This window comes from Stigmatopora argus, chromosome 2 (genome assembly GCF_051989625.1).
Source record: "Stigmatopora argus isolate UIUO_Sarg chromosome 2, RoL_Sarg_1.0, whole genome shotgun sequence".
NCBI classification, from domain to species: domain Eukaryota; kingdom Metazoa; phylum Chordata; class Actinopteri; order Syngnathiformes; family Syngnathidae; genus Stigmatopora; species Stigmatopora argus.
The window spans coordinates 2497501-2506244 of NC_135388.1; the positions used below are offsets into that span (position 1 = coordinate 2497501).

The 8744-nt window shown below is 35.1% G+C and overlaps 1 long non-coding RNA gene across 1 annotated transcript in view; it reads left to right on the forward strand.

The window, feature by feature from the left end:
- Positions 1-6385, forward strand: part of LOC144064642 (uncharacterized) — a 26804-nt gene extending 20419 nt beyond the window's left edge. The window contains exon 3 of the long non-coding RNA XR_013296855.1: positions 6276-6385. This is a non-coding gene — a long non-coding RNA (uncharacterized LOC144064642). The remainder of the gene's footprint in view (positions 1-6275) is intronic.
- Positions 6386-8744: the final 2359 nt, after the last annotated feature.

Here is an 8744-nt window from a genome sequence, read left to right on the forward strand (position 1 = left end):
AGTAAACAACGTTGACGTTTGACGTCTATGATTGAAACTCAAGACATTTTTTTACCGTATCTTGCATAAAACGTGAACAAAATGGACACTTCATTGTTGCACTACTTTTCTTAAGACTTTCCCTTCAAGGTAACACATTTGTACCCCCTATTAAAACCATGAATATGGAGGTGAAAATGGTGAATCAATGAATTTAAGGCAATTTGAAGGATACGGCTTATACGTGGAGGCGGTCAATGTGCGAGAAAATATGGTACGGGATATTCATGGTTTTGCCAAAGGATCATAAATCAGAGAAACTAAATACAACATATTCAAAACAAACCATTACAATCCCAATCTATTGAAATTATTACTTGAAGCAGCAACATTGAACTCGAAGCTTCTTTTCTAATCAAATTCATCGTTACAGGACAAATAAATTGCAATATTTTCTTCAACCATCATACCGCCTGCTGTTCAAATTGACCAATGAACATGTTTGGCGCAACCAAAGAAACGAACTGGAGGGTTAATGGCCTCAGCAAGACTCCCCTTATTGTGCGTTCATGTCTTTCCGGTTCGGATATGGCAACAACAAAGCACCGTCAGCGCATCGCAAGCTCTAAAATGATCTTAATTAGTGTTGGCTCTTAATTGTTGTCCAGATTTTAGGGACATTTTCCCGGTTAATGGAGCTTGACAACGCCTGAGTCGGAGCTTTTTCTTGTTTCGGTCAACAGATGGAGAGAAAGCGATTTTTTTCTTCCCTTTACTGAATGTGCTGACAATGTGTATACGTGTATATTGATGGAACATTGATCTTTCTCCTGGACAAACATCACTGGAAATCAGTCCAGTTAAAAGATCTGTTAACATTTCGACATTTGGAATAATTCCACGAGAATGACAAACAACAAAATACAGTGGTACCTCGAGATACGAGCTTAATTTGTTCCGGGACTAAGCTCGTATGTTGATATTCTCGTAACTCAAACGAACGTTTGCCATTGAAATGAACTAAAAACTAGTTAATTTGTTCCAACCCTCTGAAAAAAAAACACCAAAAACAGGATGTCAGATTGGAAAAAATGTTTTATTTGTTCAAATTTGCCATCTATTAACAAAGTATCAAATAACAAGTGGTTTCATAGTAATAAAATGTGTTTATATAATTAGACGGATTTCGTGGAGGGTAGAGAGAGAGGGACATAGAGGGGGCTGGGGGGGGGGACTCGTAATATAACATAAAAAATGTAAATGAACTTGGATTACGATGCAGATACACTCAAAAATAAGTTGAATCTAACATTACGCTAAACTTAATTCTAATTTTGTTTTAAGTTTTGATACCTTTCTTCTCCCGGGTTGGCTCTATTTGCCCCGCCTCCACCCTGACTTTCAGATGCAACCTATCGATGGTAGCTTGCTTTTGTATTCCCTTCAAAATATTCCAAAAATTATGCAAACAAATGTCCTCACAATAGGATAACTCACGACCACTTGCCAATGAGAAATAGTATATAATCCTCTCGTATTAGCGAACGCTCCGCCATTCGCACTGACTAACGGGGGAAAACACTGAAAAAATGCAACGCTCCGCCCAGTGCTCGCAGAGGCATTACAAAGAGGGAGTTGCGACCATAGAGACATTACACGAGGGAGTTGCGACCAGAAAGACAGTGGCCATGATGTTCTTATGAGCAGCATCTCACGTCCGCTGTCTGCTCGTATATCAAAATTTGTCTTGAATCTCAAGATAAATATTTGCCCGAAATGTTACTCATATCTCAAATTTCTCGTATGTCGGGCCACTCGCATGTCGAGGTACCACTGTAGATCCATCCATCTTGTGGCGGGCATGGCCTTAATCAGCTGAAAGTGATTCCCGTCTGCGCCATGACGTTACCGTTATTCTGTGACCGTATGCGTCTTCCCCGCGGGGCAATTTAGTCAAAACGAGGTGCTTCCAAGCATTCCTTAAATGACATTTAGCTTCCGTTGTCCTTCTCTATTATGAGTTTCCCTCAGTGAAAGCCCGACTCGTGTCTTTGATTAGATTGCTGTTTGGCTTATGCGCTAGCATTACTTACCTTAATGAGTCGCCGCTAATTGTAATGAATTACCCTGGGGTTGATACATTAGCTCGGCGACATAGAAACACTGTCGTATGCTGTGACCACCCACGAGATTGATCAAAAAAATACAATTAGGCATAAATACATTTAAGATCGTGTGCATAGGACAATTAGCAGTAATTATGACCGTGAAAAATATTGAGCTGGATTCACAATGCGGGTAAAGAAATTGATATGCAAAGAATTATTGGTCTTGGATATTGTTTCAGTATTTTGAATCAAGCGTTGATATTGAATTGAATGGTTTTTATTGTCATTATGCAAGTATAATGAGATTTAAAGGTTCACCACCAAGTGCACAAATAACAACAACAAACAGAAAATAAATAATAAATAAATAAAAAATAAATGATAAATAAATAGTAAACATGACAACAAACAAATAGATAAATAATCAATAAATAAATAATAAATGATAAATAAATAGTTAACACAACAACAAACTAATAGATAAATAATCAATAAATAAATAATACATGATAAATAATTAGTCAACAAAACAAACAAATAGATAAATAATCAATCAATAAATAATAAATGATCAATAAATCGCCAACACAACAACCAACAAATAAATACATAATGAATAAATAATAAATGATAAATAAATAGTCAACACCACAACAAACACATAGATAAATAATAGATAAATACGTAATGAATGATAAATAAATAGTCAACACAACAACAAACACATAGATAAATAATCAATAAATTATAATAAGCAATAATCAATGAATAAGTAATAAATAATTAAGTATTATTCGACAATAAATATGTTATAGTGAATGTAGATGAGTAGTCAACATGAATAAGTGGTCACATAAATAAGTAGGTTTTGATAGTTATCTCAGAACGGTTTAATAATCTGGCATTGGGAAAAATATGGCTCATTCTTATAGGTAACGTCAATTTTTATATATTTTTTTCTGCTAGCAAACATATCGGAATTCATTGTCAATGAATCAATTTCAAGTAAAAGTAAGTTTATATCTCACTATAAGTCACTACTTTTGGTAATTTAAAATAAGGCCTAGCGTCTACATACGTGACATCGCATTTTAGGTCATGACCTAAAATCAGCAAATTTGGCCAACCCAATTAATTGAAATTGGAACGCCATCAATGGCAGCCAATGAGCAGGTTGAGAACGTTTTTTTTTTGTCTTTTCTCTGTAAGTCAACTGGGAGCCGTCAGTCTGGTTGCAGCCGCTTGTTGAGTTCCGATTCATCAGAAAATTGTCCATCCGTCACCGGGCCGCCGACGAGAGATTCGACATACGCATTTACGTCGGGGTAAAAAAAAAAAAAAAACACTCGCATCACAGCCTTGTTAATTATGCCCACATTGTCCTCCGTGAGAACACGAGTCAACTGGGAAACAAGATCACAGACTGCGGTGGCGTTTCTTCTCATTTTTCTGAAAGGGAATCAAACCCGAGAAAGTTCCTGTCTGTTACTCAAAACCATTCTACTCAATTTACGCAACATAACTTCGCCTAATAATCAAACTCATCCTTCCACAAAAATATTTCTAAAAAAATTCAAGCTGAATTGTTGCTGTTCGTTCATAGTCTGAACCAATTTATCCTCAAAAGGGTGGCAAGGGGTGCTGAAGCCTATCCCAGCTGACATCCCTGAATTGGTGTCCAGCCAATCGCAGGGCACGAGAAGACAGACAACCAATCATGCTCAAACTCATACCTAAGGGCAATTTAGAGTGTCCATGCATGTGTTTGGAATGTGGGAGGAAACTGGAGTACCCAGAAAAAAACCCACACAGGCCTGGGCCGAATACCGTATTTTCACGACTATAAGGCGCACCGCATTATAAGGCGCACCCTCAATGAATGATACATTTTATTTATTTTTTCCATATATAAGGCACACTGGATTATAAGGCGCTCTGTCTATTTTGGAGAAAATATAAGACTTAAGTGTGCCTTATAGTCGTGAAAATACGGTATATGCATGTTGATATATTGATAAAATTGGCTTTGGCATTGAACTACGGCTCAGTGTGGTTTGTTTCAATTGAATCAAGTTATTTTTTCTACATAGAAACATTAAACTATTGGCATCATTCTGCAGCTAGGCGTGTAACGCACAATATGGCTGCTGTTGTGTGTCCTATGTGTTTACTACTTAGTCGTCGAGTCATATGAGGTGTCGTCTTGGAATTAATTAAAAGTCAGCAGCGTGAATCGTCAGAACGCTCATTAACGTCGACACTGCCTGATGTGAATTTTGTTGACAAGTTATCAGTGCGACGGCATCACTCGAGAACATCACACACACACACACACACTCACATACACACATGGTGTAGTCAAGCGAGAACAGATGAAGCCATCCCTCATCCGGGCCCAAAATGTTACCCCCCGAAGACCCCTCCCCCCATCATCACTATCACCCTCGTGCTGCGAAACATTAAATTTCTCCTTCAATCTTCTCGCTGTAATCACGCCATATTAATATAATGTAATTGAGCGAGACAGAGCAGTGGGATGCACTGACACACTTATTGACATTAGCGAGCTGTGATACAGTTCCATGGCTTCTCTTAAAAAAAAGAAGAGGGTGGGCCTAATTATGGTTTGATTAGCGGTCACAACCATTACTTGAACTACTTTTGGTCATTTCTTATCTATACGGTTTTTCGGAATAACTGACATCTGAAGTAATCCCACTAATTTCATGGCAAGTGTCTATGATGCTTTATTTTTCTATCTTAAATACCGTATTTTCTCGCATATAAGCCGTATTTGTAACTAAAAAATATATGACTTAATCAAGGGTACGGCTTATATGCGCAAAAATTAGACTTGATATGCGGTCAACAGATAAAACGCTAAACAAAATTTATTTTGACGTCAATTAATGAAATTCAAGAACAAAAAAAATGATATCTTGCATAAAACGTGGAAAAACTCACTCACTTGTGCTTGCCATTGCTCGCTCAGGGCGCCACCCTCTTATCAATAATAATTAATAATAATGAGCGCATTGTGTATGGCAAAGAATTAGCAAATGAGTGAATGATGTGATTTTTTAAAATTATTATAAGTTGCACCAGCCAAAGAATACACAATGAAGAGGAAAAACATTTTTATGGATGTCGCTTTTGAGTATTAAGACAGTAAACTACAAAAAAATGTGACTTATAGTCCAGAAAACACGGGGTGTTTTTATTTTTTTAATTTCCTTAACTTTATACACAATAATAGAAATACTAATATACAAACATAGGGCTGAAAACTGCACTTACATTAAGCAAAATAAATAAATAATAATAACGTATATATATTTTTCTTTTATTATTTAAAAAATGTATTTATTTTATTTGATTTTTTTAATTTTTATATTTATTTATTTTTAATTATTATTTTTATTTGTATTGCATTTATTTATTTATTCGTATTTTTATTTTATTTATTTATTTTTAATTATTATCTGTATTTTTATTTCATTTATTTTTAATTATTATTATTTATTTATTTTCAGGCTGTTTTCCTCACAAAAAGACAATAATTAGGAATACTACCGCACCTTTATATATACTGCAGCTTTATTTCCGTGTCTGATGACTGAGATAAAGAAAATCCCCAGATCCAAACCCCCAAAAGAGGAAGAAAAATCTTAATCTGAAGAGAAATAAATTAGCTATAAGTTGTTTATGATGAATCGAGTCAGGACTTGCTCTGCAAAACACGTGAAAAGCAAGGCTTTACTACGTAAATAATAGTTTCATCTCCCGTCCACACAAGTTGTTTAAAAACGCTGTGAAAAGTGGCCTTTTGAGCCACGGTGGCCACACACGGCTCCACCGTATCAATCATATGATTGTGGCTACGGCAATCTCACCGCTTGAGAAAACGCTCGGCTCACCTGATTGTCTGTTTTCTCGGAACGACGTCTCTCGGAGTGATAAGACCTCAATTACCCGACAATGCGCCACGAACGTGTCAGGGGCAGCGGTCCTTTTACTGCTAGGAATGAGTCTCGGAATGTCATCTCTTGCTCGCGTGATCCCGATTTTGCTTCACTGGCTACGTTCTTTACTAGCAGGAACCAGTAAAAAATGTTTTACAATCTTTCTACTCCCAATCAAACGACCATGCAGAATGGCAATTAAACATTTTTTTCCTCTCTCTTTCAGATATATGTATATATTGGTTGCCTGGAAACCAATTTAGGCCAAATACCTATTGGCCACAGTCGCCTGGAATAAGCTCCAGCACCCCCATGACCCTTGTGAAGATAAACGGTAAGGAAAATGTATTATTGAATGAATATATAACAGAGGTGGCGAACAATTTAGACACAAAGAGCAAAGATTTTAAACTGAGAGTCAAAGAGCCATAGAGGTCAAAAACGGTTTAAAAAATCAAATCTGCCAAATTATTTTTAAATATAATTTATTATTTGTTTTCATGAGCTTTGATGAATTTAAATATGTTTTAGAGAGAATAACCCCTAATGTCTAAAATGTCTTTTCTGTGTCTGTATTCTCACCTTTTTGCTACCGTAACAATGCAATTTCCCAAATATGGGATGAATAAAGTTATCTAATCTAATATAGAATATACATTGTAGTAAATTTAAAATAAATATTTGTGGTTTTTCAAGTACCAGTTTTACTCATTAACATACATTTGAGTGCAACCAAAAGGTAACACAAGAAAAAAAACAGTTAGCTTTAGCATTTAGCCTTAAAACAAAAGTGGGAGACAAATTCCAGACCTCATATGTTGCCAATTTTTGGATTTTGCCCTCAAATAGGATCAGGTCTTTTAAATAGAAACATTGACATTTTTCTTTACGTAAAGTATTTCTTCTAATTCTGGTGACGTGTGAATTTACCGTCCAAGAAAAAATCGGGTGTGACGGTTTGTCGGTCAAGCCTACATTTTGTACAACACCTTAGATGAGTAGATGTATTTTTAACACTATATTTAATTGCGGGACCACTCGGATGTTTGTTCAACCCGTTGGAAAACACAATGCTCTCTAACCGTTGGTTGTTTTGCCGTTGGTCCGCGGCGAAGGTCCGGGGTGCAAGTTCTCAGCTCTTGCGCCATGGGATCGTTACGCCGGTGGACAAAGCCTCTATTGTGATGAGGCTCATTGAGTTGTCGGCGCTTTGTTGGCCAGCCCTGCCCCTTTTTTTCACATCGATCATTACGCGGGTGGCCGCTGAGCTGCCGATGGGGAACCGAGCAAGTGCAAAAGGTGTTTTACGGGAATTGGAAAACACTTATTGACTCATCAGAGACATCTGCAACTTTTTTTTTACATTTATAGCATGCACTTGTGTCCTCTTAAAGTGAGTGTTGTTTAAAGTATCATGGTGAGAGAAGAGCGATAATTTAACTAACATGGTTTCATAATTGTTTTTTGGGTAGTAATCTGGTTATCCGAGACAATGCAAACAAGTTCAAAAACTCTGAATATACTCTTGAATTGAATTGAGTATAATGAGATTTAAAGCTTGTGCACAAACAACAACAACAAACAGACAAATAAATAATAACAATAAATAATAATACTAAATAACAACACTAAAACAATAAATAAGTAGTCAACAACATAAATAAGTAGGGAATTGCACAATTAACAACAAGAAACAGACAAACAGATAAATATTCAATAAATAATATATAAATAATCAACACATATAAATAGAAATAAATAATCAATAAAGAATATATAAATAACCAACATTAATAAATAAAAATAAATAATCAATAAATATAATAAATAATCAATAAATATAATAAATAATCAATAATCAATAAATAATCAACAAATAATCAATAAATAATCAATAAATATAATAAATAATAAAAAAGTAAGTAATAAATAGTCAAAAAGTAATCAATAGTCAAAAAGTAAGTAATCAATAGTCAAAAAGTAAGTAATCAATAGTCAAAAAGTAAGTAATCAATAGTCAAAAAGTAAGTAATCAATAGTCAAAAAGTAAGTAATCAATAGTCAAAAAGTAAGTAATCAATAGTCAAAAAGTAAGTAATCAATAGTCAAAAAGTAAGTAATCAATAGTCAAAAAGTAAGTAATTAATAAATTAATAGTCAACATAATACATTAGTAGTAGTCAACATAATAAAGAAGTAGCAGTCAACATAATAAAGCAGTAGTAGTCAACATAATAAAGAAGTAGCAGTCAACATAGATAAAGAAGTAGCAGTCAACATAGATAATTAATAGTAATCAACAAATATGTATAACCCTTTTTTAACCCAATATCTGGTGATAGTTATATTCCCAATAGCAATAATTGAATTGAAGAATAATAGTAGTACTAAACTGGATTGGTGTATCACTTTTCTAGAGACCCAAAGATACTTTACATTGCATTATTAATCCACTCCGCACTAGGTGGTGATAAACGACTATTATAAACACCGATGTGCTGGGGCAGTTTGGCAAAAGTGAGGCATAGGCCCTTCTGACCACCACCAATCACTCGTTGTACTTTTACGCAGTTGAATTTTTAAAAGTTGGATGAAGAATCCTGCCCAAGAACAGAAAGTATTTCAAAATAACACCAATCAAAAATCTGTGTCAAAGTTTGACGATCATTTTGTCTGTCTTTCTTCAAGTTCGACA